The sequence below is a fragment of the Balaenoptera musculus genome, chromosome 9 (assembly GCF_009873245.2).
Source record: "Balaenoptera musculus isolate JJ_BM4_2016_0621 chromosome 9, mBalMus1.pri.v3, whole genome shotgun sequence".
Lineage (NCBI taxonomy): Eukaryota > Metazoa > Chordata > Mammalia > Artiodactyla > Balaenopteridae > Balaenoptera > Balaenoptera musculus.
This window is the reverse complement of record NC_045793.1, coordinates 90,003,342-90,025,623: the sequence shown is the minus strand read 5'-3', so window position 1 is coordinate 90,025,623 and position 22,282 is coordinate 90,003,342. Positions and strand designations below refer to the sequence as shown.

General features: G+C 50.9%; 1 protein-coding gene across 4 annotated transcripts in view; it reads left to right on the top strand.

Moving 5' to 3' along the window:
• Positions 1-22,282, top strand: part of ATXN7L1 (ataxin 7 like 1) — a 233,906-nt gene that overhangs the window by 62,287 nt on the left and 149,337 nt on the right. The window lies entirely within an intron of this gene.

The window sequence follows — 22,282 nt, the reverse complement described above, 5'->3', positions numbered from 1 at the left end:
TGAATTTTCTCCAGGTTAAGGGACTTGCCCAAGACCTCACAACTTGTACATGGCAGGGAGCGACAAAAATCGAGCCTCTGACTCTCAGAGCTTTTGTCCCACCCAAAGTTAGGCATCAGTCCTATCTGTCAAAACCCAGCAGATTAACGGGCCATGCTCTACAGTACTGAAGAGGCACATCCACACCCCCTTGGGAGAAAACGCCTCACGGTTTGGCTCCGTAAAAATTCTTCTATGCCCCATAGGTTGGGCAATGAGAAATAAATAATCCAGTCAGTGATGTTATGATGGGCAGCTGGGGCTTCGCAAACAGGAAGTAAACAAAAGAACCATCTTTGTTTCAAGCGTCATTAGAACTAGCAAAGCCTCAAAGTCATTTTTTAAAATTGTGGGCGGCATCCGGCATCTGTCCCCACCTGGAAGGGGCACTTGGTCTATAAAAGTAGCAAAAATAATTGCATCATCCGTGTCACTTGGGTAGAAGCTCCTGTCCTAATTAATTCTTCCCTCCTCCTCCCTTTATAAATATGCTTGGGGAAAGTGACATCCTAGCATTTTTGTTGCTTCTGTTTTCCCTCTTCTTAACAAGGAATTCTCTCTGCTCAGGCATTTGGGGTGCTGATTTTTCTCATGTCCTAGAGATTCTTCGAATTAGTCGATGCTTCCTTCCCGTAATAATTTGCCATGAGAGTGGATTCACACTGGAGGAGGGAGTGATTTTGTCACCTTATCAAAGTGCCACTGATCAGGTTAGCTTTCTTGGCTACTCATTCATTTTTATGCCTCTCCAGAAACGGAAACAAGTGATCCCCTTGTTAAGTGGAGCTGGAGATGTCTGGGTTTTGCAGTGTCTCCCGAAAGAGCTCCTCCAGCACCCTTTGATGAAATGCTGTCTCAAAGCCTTTGCAGTAGCGCTCACTAAAGAGATGATCTCCTCCTTTTCTCATCAGTGGAAAAGCACTAGGCTGGGGACAGCATGACAGAAGCATGCTACTGTGTCACCTTGTCCCCAAATAACCTGGCACCTGCCAGGAGCTGCCTGCTGGTTGGGGGCAGGCCCACCGTGCATCCCAGAGGGAAGGTACACAGAAGACGGTCCCTTTTCCCACACCCCCTGGAAGCACTGGGACCCTCCAGGCCAAGGGTGGTGTTGTATTCTTGGGTGGTTCTTCCATAGCTGAAGGAGCATGCAGAGATCCTAGAATTCGCCTCCACTACTTCAGAGCTGGAAGGAGAAGCTGCTTTGGGCCTTCTTTCAGGACTTGTATCAGTCAGCTTTTGCTGCAGAACAAACAACTCCAAAACTTGATAGCTTGAGACAGTAAACATCATTTATCATGATTCTGTGGGTCATCAGGGTAGTTTTCCTGGTGTGGACAGCTCAGCTGGGGCTGGATGGTCTAGGATGGCCTCACTTACCTGTCTGGTGGTTAGGAGGCTGGTTGACCTAGAGCAGCCTAGACAGGATCGGCTTATCCCATTCTATGGAGGCCAGCTTGGCCTTCTTCATGTGAGGTGTCAGGGTTCCAAAGAGCAGCAGGAGAGGGCAAACAAAGCCCAGTGCACAAGTACTTTCTGTCTGTTTGTGTCACGTTTGCCATTGTCTCATTGGCCAAGGCAAGTAGCATGATCAAGCCCAGAATCGGTGTGGGAGGGGAACACCCAGGGGCATGGATCTGCAGAAGAGTAAACACACTGGGGGTCATTCCTGTGAGGATCTGCCCCAGGAGTGGCTTGTCAAAGGGGTGTCCTATCCTGTCCCTGTATGGGAGTGTGCAGGGTTAGTATAGGGTGGCTTTTTCGAGGAAAACGTGAATGGAGGTCTTGACCCACTTGCTAGCAGTGTGACTACAGGCTGGTAACTTCACTTCTCTGAGGCCCAGTTTCTTTGCCTGTAAACTGGGCCTGAGCGAGCCTCCTTCACCATCTCCTTCCGAAGACTGAGACGACGTTTGTGAAGCAGCACGGTGTCTGGCACACAGTTGGCACCTGTGCTAGCTGCTGTCGCTGCAGGCAGCTCAGAGGCACTTGTGGTGGCAGGTTGGGCAGAGGGGGGCGGGGGTCTCCCTTGCACAGGAGGTGCGGCTGAGTGGTGAACTGCAGGAGGCCAGGTGAAGACCCCTGAAGGGCAAAGAAGGCTCTCCTGGCCTCTTACAGACCCAAAGCTTATTTAAATATGTGTTCTTTAAAATCAAAACAAACCAATCACCCTTCATTGATTGCATGTCCCAGCAGTGACCACTTGACTTCCACACCCCACCTTTCCCCCAAAATAGCTTTTGTTCCTCGTTGTCAGGCGTCGGACACTTTGCAGCTACTTGAGGTCTCCGTGCACTGGACTCCATTGCCTGCATCCTCCTCGGTGCCTTGTCGTGGCTCACTGCCTGCCCCTCTGAGCATCCCTTCTCAGCTTCCTGCACCGGCCCCTTCCCCCCATCTTGTCCTTTCCTGGTCGGTGTTCCCAAGTTCCATCCTCAGTCCTGCTGTCGGCAGCATCATTTCACAGGCTGACCCCCACCATGTCCCCTAGTATCTACGTGCTCATGATTGTCTCAGTCTTTCTCTGGCCCCAACTTGCCTCTTAAACTGCCAATCAATTGCTCAAACTCAATAGGTTACAAAACAAATATAACTGCCCCATCTGTCTTCGTCCTTCAGGCTGCCAGACAAAATACCGTAGACTGGGTGTCTCAAAGAGCAGAAATTTATTTCTCACGGTTCCAGGGACTGGAAGTCCAAGATCAGACTGTCAGCACGGTTGATTCCTGGCAAGGCCCCTCTTCCTGGCTCGCAGATGGCTGGGTCCTCACACGGCAGAGAGAGGGCAAACCCTGGTGTCTCTTCCTCTTCTTGTAAGGGCACTAATCCCATCAGGAGGGCCCCATCCTCATGACCTCATCGAAACCTAATTATCTCCCAAAGGCCCCATCTCTAAATACCATCACATGGAAGGAAGTTAGGCCTTCAACGTGTGAATTTGGGGGGACATCATTCAGTCCACAGCACCGTGCATGCCCTCCTGCTGTATTCTCATCCACCTTGCCCTCTTCCCAGTATCCCAAGCCAGAAAGCGGCTGGTCATTTCCCACAGTGGGTCAGTGCTGATTGTCCTCTGGGTCCTTCATCCTGTCTATCCCTGCAGCCACTGCCCCCAGGTCAGACACCAGCACCCTCCTCAAAGCAGCCTCCTCACCTCCAGGCTTGTCCCAGTAAGCTCAGCATTGCCTCCAAAACACCCACTCCATCTCTGCTCTCCACGCTCTCCTTCTCATACACACGCACACACAGTAAAACCTGGCCTCCCCACCTCTGCGGTCCCATCTCCTGCCCTTCTTCCCGGTACCCTCGTCTTTGCCACACTCACCTACCTGAGGTACCCTGAACAGACCATACCATCTCACTCTTCTGCTTTCCCTCTACCTGGGGTGCTCCTCCACCCTAGCCTGCCTGGGAACTCCTGCTCATCTGTCTGGACCCACCTCTGGGGTCATCCTGGGGAAGCCCCCACCCCCTGCCGCACCCGGCTCTCCCTCCTTTGTACTCTGTACACACCCTGTTTACCATGTGTCATAGTGAATCATGGGCCAGCTTCCCTTAATGACAGGGAGCTCCTTGAGGGCAGGAATTAATTCATTTCTCTGAACCCCAGTGCCTGGCATTTAGTAATGGCAATAAATAAGCATTGAATGAATGAATGAATGAATGAATGGGTACGGGAGTTGATGATGGCACTCAGTGGGCCCAACAGTCTCCTCTTTCCTGCACTGAGTCACCACGGGTGCCATCAGCTGCCAGCCTCCACACAGGAGGCGTGGGTGCCCCCCTTCCTGCCTCTAGCACCAGGGGCCCCTGCCAAGATCTTCTCTCTGCCCACAGAGGCCACCCTCTGAGAGCAAGCCCTTGCCACCTCGGCCCGAGTTCACTGCTCCCTCCTCCAGCTCCCTTTGCCCTTTCTGCCTGTTCTGCTAGGTTCCCACATCACTTCATACTGTCCTGTTCTCTAATTGTCTGGCACAGTTTAGCCGTTTATTCTACCAGTACATTCTGCTGTCTGGCTCGTTCGTTGTTTTGGAAGCGTCCGTTGTCCTAGCTGCACCCTCGTGTGGACGGTACTTCCTCTGAATAAATCAGTCCCTGGACATTTGCTAAATGCTACTTTGCTTGTAACCCTACCTGTTCCTGTCACTTCCCCACCGGTCTCCTTTCCTCCGAGCCGCCGTCCTCTTTGCAAAGGCAGAAATGCCTGGGAGTGAAGAGTCAGCAGACTAGCGTTCACATGTTGGCTCCACCACTTCCAAGCTGTGAGCCTGGCAGCAAATAGCTTCCCCTCTTTGAGCTTCTATTTCCTTATCTAGACAATGGAGAGACCATCGCCCCTGCAGGGCTACTGTGAGAATTAAATGAAACAATCAGCGTAAAGCACTTAGCACAGTGCCTAGCAGGGAATAAATAAATGATAGTAAATGTTGGCTGCTGTGATGGATGTTGTTTTCAATAATATTATTTTATCAATAAATTTTCCCCTTAAGACTCTAGCATAGATCAGACCCTGGCCGGCACCTAACACATGGCATGAGTGTTTGTAGAAACGTCAGGTTAGCGTGCAAATGGTTTCATAGAGCTGCCCCAGAAGTTCTACCCCTTACTTGTTGCTTGGAAGGCGAGGCTGATTTCGTCTCGGATGAGAGGAGGGAGTGGTGGCATTTCCGTTCCTCGCCGACAAGAGCTCCCCTCTTCTCTGAACTTCATGCTGTTCTGCATCTAGTTTGGTGCAGGACCGGGTGTGCTGGCTCTTTACTCAGACACGCAAGCGCCTGGGACAGCTGGGCACAGGGGCCCCCCTTTCATCAGGCTTTTGTAGAGGTAAGACAGCGAGGCCCTTCCTAGCCGTTCACATCAGGGGCTTAGGGCTGCCTTTTCCTGGTTTGAGTTGGTCCCAGCATGGCTGTGGCTTGTCTTGAAGGGCTTTTCCTGGCACGTCCATGAGGGGAAGGCAGCCTGGGGGACCTGACAGGGTATCCCGGGCAGAAAGGAGGCCAGGGCCACACCTGTGCAGCCCCAGGGGTGTGCCTGGGCCCAGGCGCCCTTGCTGAGGGCTCCCTCTTCCTCTTCCTTTTACCCAAGGAGTTCTGGGTAAGGGGTGCGGCTGAAACCCGAAAAGGGTGACACCCGTCCCTCACCTGGGGTGGCCCCTTCCTGAGTTGCCTTCTGTGGTTGGCTGGAGGCCACTCAGCTGGGCCACAGAGGGCCCTGAATATTCTTCTCCCCTCTCTTGCCTCTAGAGAGGCAAGTCAGCAGATGTTTCTTAGCCCCGTGCTTTCCCTTCCCCCTCTCGGCTCATAAATGGTGAAAGTATGTAAGATAATAGGCTGTTTTTATGGAAAGTGACCTTTGGGGGAGTCTAGCCCGGTGCTGGGTTGAACAGCTACATCAAAATCACAGGCGAAGCTTTGTTCCAACATCCAGATTCCTGGGACTCACCCCTAGAGTTTCTAATTCAGTTAGTCTGGCTACAGGCCAGGAATCTGTACCTTAAAAGCTGAGAGATTCTGCCACTCGGCCAGGTATGGAACCACACACCTGGTCCCACCGCCTTGTATCACCGGCCGGGGCAGGAGCAGGGGGGCGCTCTGGGGACCCAGAGAGGTCTCACGCCTTGACGAGTTACTGACAGAGGCCTGAAGCCCCAGAGACCGCTTGAGCCCTGCCGTCTTCTCACAACAGCCAGGGCCCAAGCGGTCCCTCCACTGGATGGGACCTGGGTCACTGGGGTGACGGCCAGCCGTGGGGCACTGACTCAGGGGGCCCCAGCAGCCCGTGGTGCCAGGGAAGCTGAGGAAGGAGCCAGGGCAGAGGAGAGGGGCTCTTCAACCATTCCTGGAAAAGGCATGCAGATTGAATGCACATATGACTTCACCCCTCCGTCACCCCCATCCCCGGCCCCCCAGGACAGTGTCTGGGGCACCTCTACCACCCACCACTGCTGGCAGTTGGAGGGTCCAGTTAAGGGTCCACATTGAAGTTGGCTGGACAGCGACCCAACTGGGTAGATTGGACACAGAGGCAGAGTTGGGATGAGGTCGAAGTTTACCAAGCCCTGAGTACACGGAGCACATTGTCTTCTGACCTGAGCATTTGGTTCTTCCGGGAAGCTGAGACTGTCCAAAGAGACCCGGCCCTGCCCCCAGGCAGTTTACACTGGGAAGCCTCTAGAATAGCAGACACGAGCCCCATGGAAATAGCCTGTGCATGTACATCAAAAACAGCATTTAAACCAGGAAATCAGATCTACGTGAGCTCTGGGCGGCCCTGGGACGGGCAGGCTGTGCCGGGAGCCTCCAGCCGCCGGGAATCAAGGGCCCAGAGCCGCAGGCCCTCTGGGAAAGTGTCTTCCTACAGCCGCTCTCCCCAGGGCAGACAGCATTTGTGCCCGGGAGACTGGCCGCAGGACTTTAGGGGCCGGAGGAGAAGGCCATGCGGCCACTCCAGGGCCGGTAGTGTTCCAGGAAGGTGGGATCTTTTTTTTTTCTGGGAAGTGAGAAGCAGCTTGATAGCACTATGAGAAAGCTTCCCCAGGCCTGCAGGCCTTAAATAAATAAAAGCACAAAAATAGATTTTTCAGACCGTGTCCTTCCGGAGCATAGTAGGATTTCCTGAGAAATTGGATTGAGTTCTCCCTGACTCACCTGACTGCTGAGTGGAGAAATTCAGAGGAAAAATGTATGTTTCCCGCAGCCGTATCTGCCGAAACGGGGCTGAATGCAGGGCTTACGGCCCTTAACGGGTGACCTTTTGAAAGGCAGCTGGGGGGGTGGGTCTGAAGAGCAGGCTGGGGATTGGGGCTGAAGCTTCGCTGGGCCACCCCTGTACCTGAACCACCACTCTCAGGGATGAGAAGGAGATTTATCGTGGAACCTCTGCCCTGCCTGGGCGTTGTAGGTTGGTTTCCTGCAGGTAGAGGCCACTGGGCAGGTAGAGGCCACTGGGCAGTCCTCAGTTTTTCCAGCAGTGATGAGGGGTTGGCCCCAAAGCATCCACACCAAGTTGACCCCACTCCACCTGGGTATCAAGACTGCGATCTGCTGGATGGCCAGCCCAGTGCTGGGGCTTAGGATGCGACTGCGGAGCACAAAGCAGGTTTTCTCCTGAGCCAATCCCTGAGGACTAGACATGCAAACACTATTAGCATCTTTCTTACCTGGGTTTTCAGAAACCAGGCTTTAACTGGCCCCAATCCATCCAAGGACCTAAATATAGTGCGCTGGACCACTTTCAGTGGAGTTTGGGTTCCAGCATGGAACTTTATTATGGGAGAGAACCAGTGGAGTGCTGGTATACTGGCTCTCTGCGCAAATTTAAGAGCCCTGATTTGTAGGCTTTGCCTTGCCAGGGTGCAAATACTCTCACTATGGTGAATTTCAAACAACCAATGTGAAGTGGCTAAATGTGGAGTTGGGAAGAGAGGTACACAGTTGGCTCCAGCCCACTACTGGACTATGTCCCTGACTCAGAGATCCAAAGAGCTTACAAGTAGAGGTACCTAAGAGGGGCACACTGAACCACATGCTAGGGGTACCCACAGTGGCCCCCCTACATGTACAGGAAACTACCCCTTGGGCAAGAGAACCTTTTAACCAGCAAGAGGATCCATATCACCCAACTAACACTGGATGTACTGGTGAGTGTCTCCGTGTTCGTAGTTTCCATGATAGGACAGTGATTGGACACATGGTTTGGGTTTATCACATCCCTTGATGAGTTTGCTAAAAGTGCATCCTCCTGGGCTCCACCCCCAGAGAATCTCACTCCATAGATCTGGGATAGGGTCTAGGCATCTACATTCGGCACCCAAGTTTCAGGTAAAATTCACACCTTGGGAAATCCTCAGCTACTGTTTACTCACCCTGTGGCTTCCATGACTGAAAGTTCAAGGTCTGGTGGCTTTTAACATAATGACTTCATTTTCAACACTCACTGTTTTGTTCCAGTGAAACAGAATTGTTTTGTTAAAGTCCCACCATGCAAAATTAGATTCCTGATCATAGTAATAGCTAACACTTATCGAGAGCTTTCCAAGCACCAGACATCAAATGTGTGTGCCTCATCTCATACTGACAACCATCCTATTATTACCATCCCCATTTTGTGGATGAGGAAACTGAGGCCAGAGGAATTTTCCAAGGAGGTGGTGCCAGGAATAAAATCCAGGCAAGCCGACTCCAGAACCTGCCTTCCAAGCATGACACTGAACTGTCTCTGTAAAATACTGTTCCTCTGTGAGTCTTTGACTTTTGACTTAGCTAGTTCAGGCTAAAGTTCAGTTCGATTTCATGGGCATGTGAATGCCTATAAGATGCTGGCACTGGCGTAACTTACCTCATTTAATACTCCCAGCAACCTTGTGGGGAAGATATGCTACTATTTTCCAGAAAAGGAAATGCAAATCCAGAGAGGCTGTGTGGCTTGCCCGGCGTTGCACAGAGGGCAGGGCGGGAACTAGTTGCTCATCCCACACACAGCCATGCAGCCACGCCACCTGTTTCCTGGGTGGTTCCTTAGTCTAAGGCGGTTGAGGCATTGGCACTCTTTTAAGCATTTGAGTGTGTTTCTGACAGTCTTAGTATTTAACTGTTAAATGTCTGAGTCAGCATATAAAACATTAGTGTACAAATGGGGGAAGATAGGTGTATCTATCTGTAAGCACCAGGTAGAGTGGGCTAAGTGTGGCCATAAAAGCAAGGGACTATGCAAATACAGAGAAAGGGTTATTGTCTCTGCGGGAACCAGAGAAGGCTCTCTGGAGGAGGTTGCACTAAAGCTGGCCTGGAAGGATGTGTAGGACTTTGGTGAGTGTGGAGGGAGGGGTAAAGGAGGGGCAGTGATGGGGGAGGGCGTGGTGGAAGCTGAACCTGGGACTCAAGGGTAGGGCTGGATCCCAGAGCCTCAGGAACCTCGCTGAGAGCCTGTGCCTTTTCTCCTCGGGCACAGAACTAGCTTCATGCTTGATTTGTGATTGAAGACGTTGTGACTTTTCTCCTCCAGCTGATCGATCCTATTTTCCATTACATTAAAATAGCTTTCTGTAATCTTCTCTGTGGTGGATTTTGTCATCCTGGGCCTCTGTGCTCAGAAGGCTGCCGGCTTTAGGCACCAGCCCATCTGAGTAGTTGCCAGGTGTTGTGTGACTGGTTTTAGCAGCCTGCATGTGATGGATGCTCAAACACTTCTTTTCATTTTCTTAGAGCAAAGGTCCTTTCTGTCCCTCACGAGCACTGGTGCAGTGGCAGGTCCAGCCGGAGTCGCTCTGGCTCCCCTGTAAGCCCCCCTTTCCCAGGGGAATGCCTTGGGATATCTGTCAGCAACTTCCTGCAGCCCAGCTGTCCCGATGGCTTGAATGCTTTGGACACTGATTCCCAGGGACATTAAGCAGTTCCTGCCGCTGCCCTCTGGGTATGCCAAGTGAACGCGTCTCGTAACAGAGCCAAATGGCACGTTTACCTCTGAGCTCTGGCGGCATCGTCTGGGTGATCACTGTGATCTTTGAAGGGCGCACGCGGGCACCATACCCTTGACAAACGGCCTCGGGAAAAAAGTGTCACCGTCTCTTTGCCAGTTATGGATAAACCATGGCCAGAGCCAACTCTGCTTTGCACTCAGAGCCACTGACAAGTGCCATAGGATCCAGGGGTCTCTTGCTGTAAGTGCTCTGAATAGGAATCAGCTCACCATTGCCTGGGACTCACCAGGACCCCCAAGCTCTGGGACTGCCTCGCGTTCCTGGCCCCAGTCTGACAGATTCTGAGTGTGTACCTCTTCTTCATCCCTGAATCTGCAAGCGGAGCATTGACAGAACCCTCACAGCTGAGCGGGGGCTGGCATGTCTGGGGTGGGCGTTTTCTTGACCTTTCACCCCCCCCCCCCCACTGCATGTTCCGGATGGCATTCGTGGCAATACCTTGATAGCTGAGGCCTGCCATGATGGGGCAGTCTCCTGGGGGCCTCTGCTTGTGCCTTTAAAAATGTCACGTTTCCTGCATTCACAAGGCACCGCTGGTGGGCTTCTTCATGGACTCTGCTTTCAGTGTGGTCCACAACGCGTCATCCAAGAAATCAGCCAGCTCGCTGTGCTGGGAGGGGTGGACCATCCCTGTGGTAGGAGTGCCTGGCCCCGCCAGTCCGTTTCTAAATTAATCTCTAAACAGTGCCGGAAGGCCCAATAGGAAGTGCTGCTTTCATCGCTGCTCTGGTTTTAGCAGGGCTGTGAAAGCCCTCGGTGCGCATGGCTTGACTCCCGCAGACAGCCGGGGACCCCCGGCCCGCCCCTTCGCCCCGGGCTCTTGATGTTGTTTTCCTCAAGATGGAATGAAAGCCTCCGGGCCCATGCATCTCAAGAAGCAAGATGGCAGACAGAGGTGTGCCTCAGAGCAGGCTTTTTTGAAGCCTACAGTCTATTCAGATTTCAGAGAGAAGGCTAAATTCAGGGAGGACTTCGATTCAGACTCCCGCTTGGCTCCTGCCGTGTGAATGGAACAGACAGGGCTGTGCATGTGGCTCTCTCATGCAGTTCACAGTGCAGCCCCTGAAAACCAGATGATGGTTTTTGCTATTGTCTAGGTTCTTTTTTTTTTCCTTCTTTTTAAAATTTTTATTTATTTTTGTAAAGCCATGTCTCAGCCTTGTCACCTAAAAATGTAGCATTTGTAGCAATAAAACAGGCTGAGACTGAGTTAAGTCCACCTCAGAACCACAGTGCTCAAAACTATAGTGCTTCCTAAGATAGGAAGAGAGATGACAGAGATAAAAAGATAGAGATTAGAGATAGATAGATATGATAGATAAGACACACAGGTAGATGAGATAAGAGATAAACATATAGGGATAGAATAGATATGATAGATCAAGGTAGATACTTTCTTTAATTTAATTTTTATTTTGTATTGGGGTACAGTTGATTTACAATTTTGTGTTTCATGTGTACAGCAAAGTGAATCTGTTATACATATACATATATCCATTCTTTTTCAGATTCTTTTCTCATATAGGTTATTACAGAATATTGGGTAGAGTTCCCTGTGCTATACAGTAGGTCCTTGTTGTCAAGATAGATGATTGATATAGATGATAAAGATAGATGCTATCGTTTATATAGGTATTATCTCTATAGATAGACAGAGAGATAGCCAGCCCTCACTAACTCTTCTTAAGAATAAACCACTCAGATTTTATGCTCTATTTATCTTTTATCTATTTATTCCATTTATCTATTTATCTTTACAAAGGGGATTTCCTTTGTAACATGGGTGTAGCATCCTCCCCTTCTTCCCCTCTTCCTCACCCATTCTTCTCCTGTTTACTCCCTGATGGACCAGTCATTGTAACTGAGGAGCTGCAAGGGAACTAAGGGACCAGTTAGTCTATCCTCCAGACTCAGTCAGCTTGCCACAAGAAAGTGGACCATCTCGTATGAAAAGAGATGTTTTCATTGATTTCCCTTGACCCATTTAAGTTGTTCTTAATAGCACCGTTCTGTTCAGTCTGGAAATTCTCTTTGACCAAACCCACTGCCTTGTTCCCTGAAATATGGCACCTACCTCCACGTCACAGAGGTCTCTCTTGGGTGGAGGTGGAAAGAGGAAAGGCATCACAGACTGTGCCAGGGGACCCAACCTGGACCCTGGACATGCCCAGGGATGGAGATGGGACGAGTCACCCCCAAATCAGCTGGAAACTGGCCTCGCACAGACAAGCTCTTAAACTTCTCTGACCAGGGAGGCTCAGGGGAGGAAAAGCCTGTTCCAAAGAAACAAAGCAAGGCCCACTGAAGAAGCACTGCGGAAAAATGCCCAGGGAGGCCTCCTGAGTTTATGAAAACAAATATTATCTCAACTATAGTTCTCAGGTGGATGGTAATGCAGACATAAAGATTTAAGTGAGCATTTAAGCTTGTAAATGACCCAGGCAGGAGAGCCTGGGAAGGAAGGGAGCCTGTGATGACGTGTGACCTTTCCAAAGCATCGTAGACCCCTCCACTTGTCTACTCTTTAAGTGTCACAAAGCAGGAAAGCTCAGGAAGGGACCAGAATTTTCCCCAGTATGTTGATGCTTCTCTTCTCTCTCTAACTGAATCAGAGTGAACTAAACAGCCTGTACTTCCAGGCCCTTGGTGAACGTGCTGTACCCGTCCTGTCCCCTACACAGAATTTCTCCCTGGCTGGGCCAGGGCACGGGGGCCAACTTGGTGAGGGGCAAACGGGGGTGTCCTGTCCACGCAGCGCATCTCTAAGCCCAAGCAACCTTTGCTGTAAGAAGTGCTTTAGCCAGGTTACCTCCTCAGCACTCAGCATCCCGCCAGAGTGGTTACGTGTTCCTCGTCTGTCCTGCCGGCCAGAGGTGGGGATGTCAGGCCAGAAGCCACCAGCCCGCCAGGCTGGAATGATGGACAGGGATGTGTCTGCCGGACAGGGGAGGAGCCTGGGTGTCCCTGCAGGTGCTTGAGAGAGAGAACCGGGGCTGGGCCGACACCCTGGGAATATTTTTAGGGGCAGTTTGTTGGCATTGTTGCCTAAGCCAGACATAGGCAAAGGGGAGCCCTTTACAGAATGATTCTCTTGGCTACCAGGGTCATCACTGCCCAGCAGCCAGTCAGACCCTCTGTCGGATTGGGCTGAGATGGCTCAGTGTGCCTGGGGCTCAGCCTGGCTGCTATGCTGGTCCAGAGCTGAAACAGGAAGGGGTGGGAGGAGTCTGGATCTTCCAGGCCCTGCATCACCCACCGTCCTGATGATGTACAAGACCCACTGCAGCCCCAGGGTGAGGAAACAGAAAATGGGACCAGAGGGAGCATCCCGGAAGCCCCCCTAAGCCCACCCCAAGCACTGGCTCTGGGTCGGGCGGGGGTGGGGAGTAGCTATGTTTGCCGGGGAGGAAGCAGCCAGCCTTCACGAGCCTGGCACGCTGGGGTCAGGAATCCACCGCGTGTGCACGACAGTGGCCGCCCGAGCACACCTCCTTCGTAGCTTCACGTAGCGCTTGTCTTCCAAGGAGCTCCCACCCAGAATGAACAGACAGATAGAATCATTGACCTTGTGATCTTAGTCAGCAACATAGATATTAGGGCAATGTTTTGTCATCTACAACTTGCCCCTTTAACAGAAGAGAAAATAAAGGAACGTGGGATATAAATCAACTTCCTGGGAACTTCAGCCTAGTTAGCTTACTAACGTTTATTAAGCGGCCACTATGCGCCGGGCTGATTGGCTGTGGCCATGTAAAGGGCACTAAGTCATGACTCCAGGCTGATTGGCTGTGGACATGTAAAGGGCACCAAGTCATGACTCCTGTCTGCAGGAAGATCCCAGTGTGGTGAGAGGGGTGTAAACCGGTGACTCCAGTGCAGCCCTAGGAAAGCTCTGGTCACAAAGCTGAGGGTGGGCCGGGAGGGAGAGGAGGAGGGAGAACCCACCTCCTCTCCGGGTTCCTTAAAAGGAGGCTTCCCAGAGGAGTTGACTGGTGAGTTGGAGAGGCAGAAAGTCGTAGATAATAACGTGCTGTATTCTTCACATCCTTCCCGTGTGCCAGCCCCTTCACAAACACGTCGTCGTTTAATCCCAGATGAGAAAACAGAAGCTTAGAGGGGGTTATGGTGCCAAAGGACAGAGGCAGGATTTGAACTCCCGGCTGCCTGAGTCCGGAGCCCAGCTCTCAGGCGCTGCATTTCTCAAGGCCCACCTCTCATAGTTTTTGTTCTAAACTCCAGGTTCCGATCACCTCCCGGTCCAGCCGGCTCCGTCTCTCTTCCTTCGTTGTGCTGCGGGGTGTGAGAGGGGGAGGGGCTGGCCCGGGGGACGCCCCCGGGGCCTCCGTACACCGTGGGTGCCCGTCTGTAGAGGCCCGTCTCCTGCGGCAGGGGGATGGGCTGTCTGACGTGGGGTTTGTGGGCGGGTTGGAGGTGCGAGGGGACGGTTCCGGCGGCAGAGTGGGGAGCGCCCACCTGCTCCAGGCCTCGCTCCTGGCTGCAGCCTGGCGAGGGAGCGCCTTGTGGCCCAGCCTCCGCTGGAAGACGCCGGGGCTTCTGAGTCCGTGGTTTATACGAGAAGCAAGGCCCTGTGCCTGCTGCCAGCCCTCGCTGATGCTGGCGAGCTCGCCCGCGCCGCTTGCTGCCTGCTTTTCTAATCCTCCTGCTTCCCTCTCCGTTTCCAGATTCCATGAAGCCCTCACAGTCAGGCCCCGGGTTTTCAGAGATCTGAAAAACGGAAAGTGACCACATTTTTTTCTTTTTGAATTTTCCTCGAGGGGAGTTCAGCATTCTGCTGGGGGAATGGGAGGTGTCAGGTCTGAGGTCATTGCTTTGAAGACCCCAGATTGGTTTGTTCTGTGACTTTAAGGAGATTTGGGAGTTGGGGGACACATAGAATCGCGCCATCAGAGCAAAGGAGGAAGGTTCCGCACCCCGCCTCATGCTTTGCATTTGACATAAGTGATTAAAATAGAGCTGAAAATTCCACTAGCAGAGAGAAAAGACACATTAATAAAAACTGTATAATGAGTGTATTAAGATTAATGGGAGAAAGGGAGGCCTTTAGGACCAGCCTCTCCCAGTGTGAAAGGTGCTTCTACTGAGTGGCAGCCGTGTCCAGATGTGAATCCATGCTTGGAGGCAGCCGTGTGTGTCCTTGAACCAGGGTTACTGTTGTTGCCAATAATCTCCTGTCTGAGTTTATGTAAGTGGAAGCCCTCACATCAAAGCCACTGCCTGCCCAGCTCATCCTTTTGGTGGTTTTCCAAGGAAGTCCATTGGCACCCGCTCTCCAGCCATCATCACAGGGTTGTCACATCCGTAGGTCCCACCAAGGTCTGTGGATCCGTTACCCACCACGGGCAGAGGCTCACGTTTACCTTCCTGGAGACGGCTCGGTGTGTTGAAATCACATAAACTCAATGTTTGTCATTATATTGTTTTTTTAGAGTCCATTCAGAAGGGAAGCCTAATTTTAAAAGTATATGAAACCGTTGTTATACTAGAGGCATATGCTATCTTGATATTTTCATAATTCCTATAGCAACCGGGGTGGTTTCACAACCCCAGAAAAGACTTTGGGGGAAACTTGAGTCTGTTTTCTGGGGCTTTTTTTTTTTTTTTTTTTTCCCCAAGAAACTAACATTCAAAGTTGTCTGCTTTGCTGTCCTCCTTTTCCCGCTGCGGGGTCTTCTGTAGCGAGCACAGGCATCACCGATTGCTGATAAGCTGTCCCCCAGCCTTCAAGCTAGTCTGCTTCTAGCTGCTTCTCTGTGCAGCCTGTGCTTGACTTGGCATTCCCATTTGCAAAGGGAAGGAATCACTCTTTCTTAAGGTTTTCATCTTTTGAGCTCTCACCAGTTGTTGCTTCGTAATGCCCAAGTCTTGAGCTTTGGAATGTGTCCAGGGGCAAATGCAAAAGTGCGCAGAATCTAGTGTGATCCTGAAGCCACAAAACCAGCTGTCTTCCCATTCTTAGAAACGACTCCTGTACAAATAGCAAATTGGACACGTCACCCTGCCTTTTCCTTTACTTCAGCCATTTTCTCGAAGTGAATACTGGATATAAAGGAAAGTTAATACACTCACGACTTTCCTTGTCGGAAGTGTTCCCCTCGGAAAGCTGTTTATAAAATGCTGCTCCCATTCTGCCAATTTCTTTTTCAGTATTGACTTAAGAAGCAGGTTATCAACTACACCAGAAAATCAGAGTTATTATTCTTTTTTTAAAAAATAAATTTATATATTTATTTATTGTTTATTTTTGGCTGCGTTGGGTCTTCATTGCTGTGCGCGGACTAGAAGTTAATTTCAAGATCTCTAGTTGCGGCGAGTGGGGGCTACTCTTCGTTGCGGTGCGCGGGCTTCTCATTGTGGTGTCTTCTCTTGTTGCGGAGCACCAGCTGTAGGACCGCAGGCTTCAGTAGTTGTGGCGCGCAGGCTCAGTAGTTGTGGCTCGTGGGCTCTAGAGCGCAGGCTCAGTAGTTGTGGCGCATGGACTTAGTTGCTCTGCGGCATCTAAGGGATCTTCCCAGACCAGGGCTCGAACCCGTGTCCCCTGCATTGGCAGGCAGATTCTTAACCACTGCGCCACCAGGGAAGTCCCACAGAGTTATTATTTTACCTTCGTAGGAACCATTCTGGTGTCCTAAACTTTGTCTCTTCTTCCACCCCAGCTGGGTTCTGTCCCCTCCATCCCTCCTCTGCCATCTGAGAGAGGAGAGGGGCAGAGGGGTGTGGGAGGGAGGTGTTCAGGGGAGTTGAAGCTGTGAGAGCCAGACTAGCCCTGCGGGAACCTAAGTGCTATGGGGAGGCAGGCCTAGGATGCCAGACGAAGTGGATAACATGAATGCCATTGACGACTGACTCTGCTGCAGATGAGACTTCCACCAGAAGTAAAGGAAGAGAAGAAGTAAAGAACTGCCTGCTTTAAATAGGGGCACTGAGAATAGCCTGTGTGTGATCCATGTATAAGCAGCATTAATTTAATACTCTGAGCCTAATGTGTGAATAATCTCCATGAATAGCCCTTAAAGAGTAAGCATTAAATTGACAGACGTTGAAGAGAACTTAATTCTCTACTCCAGCATTCCCACTCCCCCTCCCCCTCCCCCAGTCCCCTTCTCACCACCAGAGCTGGACAAGTGGCAGCTTTTTTGTGCTCGTTTGATACAGAAAGTGATCAATATGTTTACCTGGCTCTGTTGTGCGTATGTTTTTGGGTTAATGATCAATATCATTACCATAATTTTAGATTAACATAATGATTTCCTCCCAAGTTCACAGAAGCCTTTCTGCATCCAGTGTGGTAGATGACAGATATAATTTTCTCCATTTCTATAACTAAGGAAATTGATCCAGGGAGGAGTGATGGTGGGTGCTAGTCAGTGGTGTGCTGGTAAATATTTTCACAGCTAGCTCTCCAAGAGAAGCAGCCCTGGTTTGTAGTGGATGCTGATTACCATGGTGTAAATACTCCCACCTTGGCTGATTCAGGCCACCGACATGCCTCACTGAATGCAGAGTTAGGAAGAGATACAGTCAGCTCCTGTGAGCTGGCACGGCACACTCCAGCTTATAATTGGCACAAATTCATGGCTTCAGACTCCCAGGCGACTCCTAAGGACCAGCTCCAACCTCTGTAAATGCCCAGTTAACTCTCAGGCTCAGCTCAGCCTCTAACTCAGTGGATTGCCTTGAAGAGTGTTTTTCACACTTTGAGTTGTGACCCATTAAAGGGTCAAGAATTTAATTTCAAGATCTCAATGAGCTGGGCTTCCCTGGTGGCGCAGTGGTTAAGAATCCGCCTGCCAATGCAGGGGACACGGGTTCAAGCCCTGGTCCGGGAAGATCCCACACGCCGCAGAGCAACGAAGCCCGTATGCCACAACTACTGAGCCTGTGCTCTAGAGCCCACGAGCCACAACTCCTGAAGTCCGACGCCTAGAGCCCGTGCTCTGCAACAAGAGAAGCCACCGCAATGAGAAGCCCGTGCACCGCAACAAAGAGTAGCCTCCGCTCACTGCAACTAGAGAAAGCCAGCGCACAGCAACAAAGACCCAACGCAGCCAAAAATAAATAAATAAAATAAATAATAATAAAATAAAAAAAAAGATCTCAGTGAGCATTTTTTTAAATGAAATAGAACAGAATAAAATAAAAAGAAATGAGTAGACCAGAACATATCAGAGTGTAACGTACATGTTCCAGCGATAGATGATGGATAGATGGATGAGTGGATAGATAGGTAGATAGATAGATACATAGATAGATAGATAAAATAGGTATGTATTTGTGTATAGTGAGTTGGGGTTAAAAAAAACAAAAACAAAAAATACTGACCTACAAGCAGGAGTATCTCTGTTTCCCCATCTGCAAAATGGAGCTATGGAGCTTGCTCTCACCCTGCCCATGATCAGGCCAGGAGGAGGACTAAGGTCACCTGTGTGACAGTGCCATGGTGGTACTATCTGATCTGTCTGATCAACAGTTGATTCATTTGCGGGGGCAAAATGGGGCAAAACAGACCGGCGTGGCTTTGTCTGTTTGGGAGATGGATGAACAGAGTGATGGGCACAGTCCCATCACCTTTATGCACGTTTTCTCGGGGCCTGACCACAGCCTAGAGAGTGTCCTCCCAGTGGCTCTCACCCCTCATCTGTCCACACAGCGCGCGATGGTGTACCTGCGCACACAGGAAATTCTGCAGGTTGGAGGGAGCACTGAGGTTCCCCAGGAGGCTGGCTGTGAGCGGTTACGCAGGAGAGTCAAAGAATGTGCTGGCTGGAGCAACTCTCCCACTGGAGTGAGAACAAGTTAGTTTTGAAAAATAGGGGAGAAGACCTTGATTAAAGCTTTTTCCACACTTTCTTCCAAATCCCTGGAGGAAGAAAATACAAAGCCAGGCAGCTTTTATGAGCCTTCACAGCAACCCCATGAGGCAAGAACTGTGAGCCCCGTCTTATGGAAGAGGAAACTGACACTCAGAAAGGTTAGGCACCTTCCCTGAAGTTGCACAGCAAAGGACACTGTGCTGTAAATCCCTCCTTCTGACCCCAGGCCTGTGCAAACGCCAGCGGCTCCCTCGGAACGTGTTAGTCATCCATGCAAGCGCTCCAAACGGGTTTCTTCATCTTGGAAATGGGATCTTGCTCTTATGAAACACGTGGCCTTTTGCTGAGATGGGAGCGTGGGCTGTAGAGTAGGAATCTCATCCTACTTTAAAGATCACTGCCTTGGGATCTCTTACCTTTGTTTCCTTGCCTGGAAAGTGGGATGATGGCAACTTTGTGGGTTAGTTATGAGGATTAACTAAGATAATGTTATGAGATAACGAAGTCTAGAAGGATATATATTAACATGCCAACAGTGGTTATCCCAAGGTGGTGTCATTACAGGTGGTTTCACTTTTCCCTTTTCTTCCCATCTTTGTTCAGTGGTGCACCGGTAAATGTTTAACAACGCGGCTTTCCAAAGAAAAGACAAGATTTGTAGTGCCCATTTCCGTGGTGCAAATACTCTCACCAGGGCTGATTTCAGCTACCACCTTGATCTCACTGAACGAGTTGGGAGACTTGCACAGTTGGCTCTCGGAAGCTGGTACAAACCCACGTCAACACACTCCTGTTTTTAACTGTGAGCTGCAAGCTCTATTTGGGTGGTAAATTGAGAGAGAGGGAGGGAGAATTAATAATAGGATGCCTAGCATGATGCCAGACATAGTAGTTTCCAATTCTCCCTGGCCTTCCTTCCTCATACCCAAGCAGACAGCACATGGACCGAGATGGCCTGGCCCTGGGAAGTGGTGGTTCTTCTGAGAAGCCAGCTGCCCTTATCTTGCTCCACATCTGCCAGACTCTCCCAGAGCCTGGGCAGCCTGTCGAGGAGATTCTAAGGTCTGATCACTGAGGAATAATCAAGTAGGCCAGCAGGTCCTCTCAGTTTCCACAGGAGACACGCTCTGAGCAGACGTGTGCATGATTGAAACTGCCCTGGAGGAAACCAAGAAGAGTCCCAGTGGAGTGAAGGGCCTGGAGTAGGACACCCCCAGGGTGGCCAGTCTCCGACCAGCCTAACCTTCACCTTCAACTCTTGACCTAGAGCTGCGTGTAGGGGGCGAGGTCTACAGGTTCCTGGAGGAATCCTGAAATGGGACAGCAGCTGGAGGCCTGACAGGCCTTGGGCACGTCATCAGGCGCGCACGACAAAGGGGCAGAGGTGCGTTCCTCGCCCCCAGCTCTCAGCCTCCCATACTCCACAGAGCTTCTGGCGCAGAGTAGGTGCTCAAGAAACTTTTGTGAATGCGCTTTTTTGTTTTTTTAATTAATGCATTTCTTTCATGCCTTTATAGCCTGATCTATTGCAGAAAGGCTGGAAGGCAGCTCAGGAAATGCTGTTGAATAAATAAATGTCTTAGCCCTTGCCAGCTCCTGGTTTCACATGTTCCTGGATAGAAAATGTGACTAAATCTAAATGAGATGCAAAGTGTTAATAAAGATTGCCAGTGATTTTTTTTTTTAAATTTCTTCTGGCTTTTCTGTATTTTTCATATGTATCCTCAAAGAACATGGATCACTTTTGTTATTTTTTTTTTAAAAAAAGGCTATATATTATAAAAATAATCTGTAAATAAAATGTAAAGGGGGAGTGGTGTCAGCAATGTGGGACCGGGTGCATCCTCTGCGCGCTGGGAGGCTGTGAAGCGAGGGCCCCGGACACACTGGGTGGGCCCGGCCTGGGCCTCCCCACGCCGCAGGCCTTTGTCACAGCTGGGTTCTCTCTCAGCCTCTCTTTCCACAGGCCTCCGCCTACCAGGCACTGACTAATAACGCTCCCCTCCAGTAACGTCTTAGTCAGAGTGGAAACAGAGGCAAGTCCTGGAGGGGAAATGATGGGCTGCGACCAGAGCCACAGAGATGCCGAGGCTCAGTGCGCCCGTGCCGAGGTCTGGCCCGCATCCCGCCGCAGGCGCGCGGGTCCCGCGCACGTGGAGGGGACCCAGCAACGGGGGCCCTTCTCACCCTTCCAGTCTAGCCTCCTCTGGGGCGGGGGTCTTGGCTCCCGGCCGCGTGACAAGTGTGTCGGTTCCATTTCCCTCTAAGCGTCGGGGCTGCACTGGAAGCCTGTGTTGGCTTATAAATGAGCCGTCCCTGAATCAGGAGGAACTCGGCTTCCCTGTGGCCTCGCCCTGCAGCTGGGAGAACCATCGTGCGCCTGGTGGTTTTCAGTAAAGACACAGGTTGAGTCTAAAAAAACGAGGGCGTGGGGGGCTGGGGAGAGGAAGCTCAGCTCTGTGACGCAAAGACTTTCATGCAGAACGTGTCTTTTATTTCCTCTGTCCGCCCTGCTCGCAGTGGCCCTGGAGCCAGTCAGCTAAGGAGAGGCCGGCAGAGTGCCCTCCACCCCACGGTGGGCGAGGAGGTATGAACTCCGAATCCCCCTACACACACACAGCTTTCCTGAGACATAATTCACATATACAATTCACCTGTATAAAGCATGCAGTTCGGTGGTTTGTAGTATGCTCACAGCGTTGTGCAGCCATCACCGCTATCAATCTTAGAACATTATTATCACCCCCAAAAGAAACCCGTAGCCTTTAGCAATTGTCCGACAGTTCCCTCCAGGGCCCCCCCAGCCCAAGGCAAGCACTAATCTGCTTTCTGTCTCTCTAGTTTTGCCTGTTCTGGACAGTTCATATAAATGGAATCATATAATATGTGGGCTTTTGTGACTGGCTCCTTACACTTAGCATATGTTTTCAAGGTTCATCCATGTTGCAGCAGGTATCAGTACTTCACTCCTTTTTATGGCCAAATAATATCCCATTGTATGGATATATCACATTTCATTTATGTGTTCAGCAGTTGATGGGTATCTGGCTTGCTTCCACCCTTGGGCTGTTACGAATAATGCTACAGTGAACATGCGTGGGCAGGTTTTTGTGTGGACCTATGCGATTGTCTCTCGTAGGCCACATAACTGATCTTCTAACAGTGTCCATCTGACTCTGTCACTTCTTTGCTTAAAAACCTTCAGTAGCTTCCCACTGATCTTAAAGTCAGGTTCAAAATCTCTACCTTGGTCCACAAGGCTTACACCTTCTGGGCTCCCCCCTTGTTCTTCTCTTCCAGCCAAGAGGTTCTGCTGACACACAGAATCTCCTTCCTCGGCAGAGCTGGAACTTTGCTCTCCCTCCCCTGGCCTTTTCTTTCTCTAACCCCTCCTCAGGGAAGCCTCTCCAATGCCTCAGACAAGGTTAGGTCTACCTACCACACACTCTCGTGGGACCCTGTACATCTCCTCCTTAGGAGGTACCACTGTTACAACCAAGTGATGACTTGTGTGGTTCTGGTTAATTCTTCTCTTTTCTGCTCCAGCAGAGCAGGGCACTCGCTCTTATTCACCAGTTATCCCTGGAACCCAGCACAGTCAGTGCCCGGCACACTTAGGCACTCAGTAAATCTTTGCCACGTAAAGAATGGATAATGATGGCAGCCAACAAGCCACTTGTCTGGACACTTCCTTTTACCCTGGAGTCTCCCACAGGTGATGGGGAACCCAGGCAGCTGACGAGACCAGGATGACTCCTCTCTCTCTCCAGGCTTTCTCGCCCCGTCACTCACCTGGGAGGGCTCTGCCTACGCTGAAATGGGTTTGGAGGAGCTCCCACATCCTAAAATGACTAGAGCCTCGTAGGGTCCCAGCTAACCCTGGGGCCCTCTTTCAGAACAGGGTCACTCCCCATAGCATGTGATTCCAGGCAGC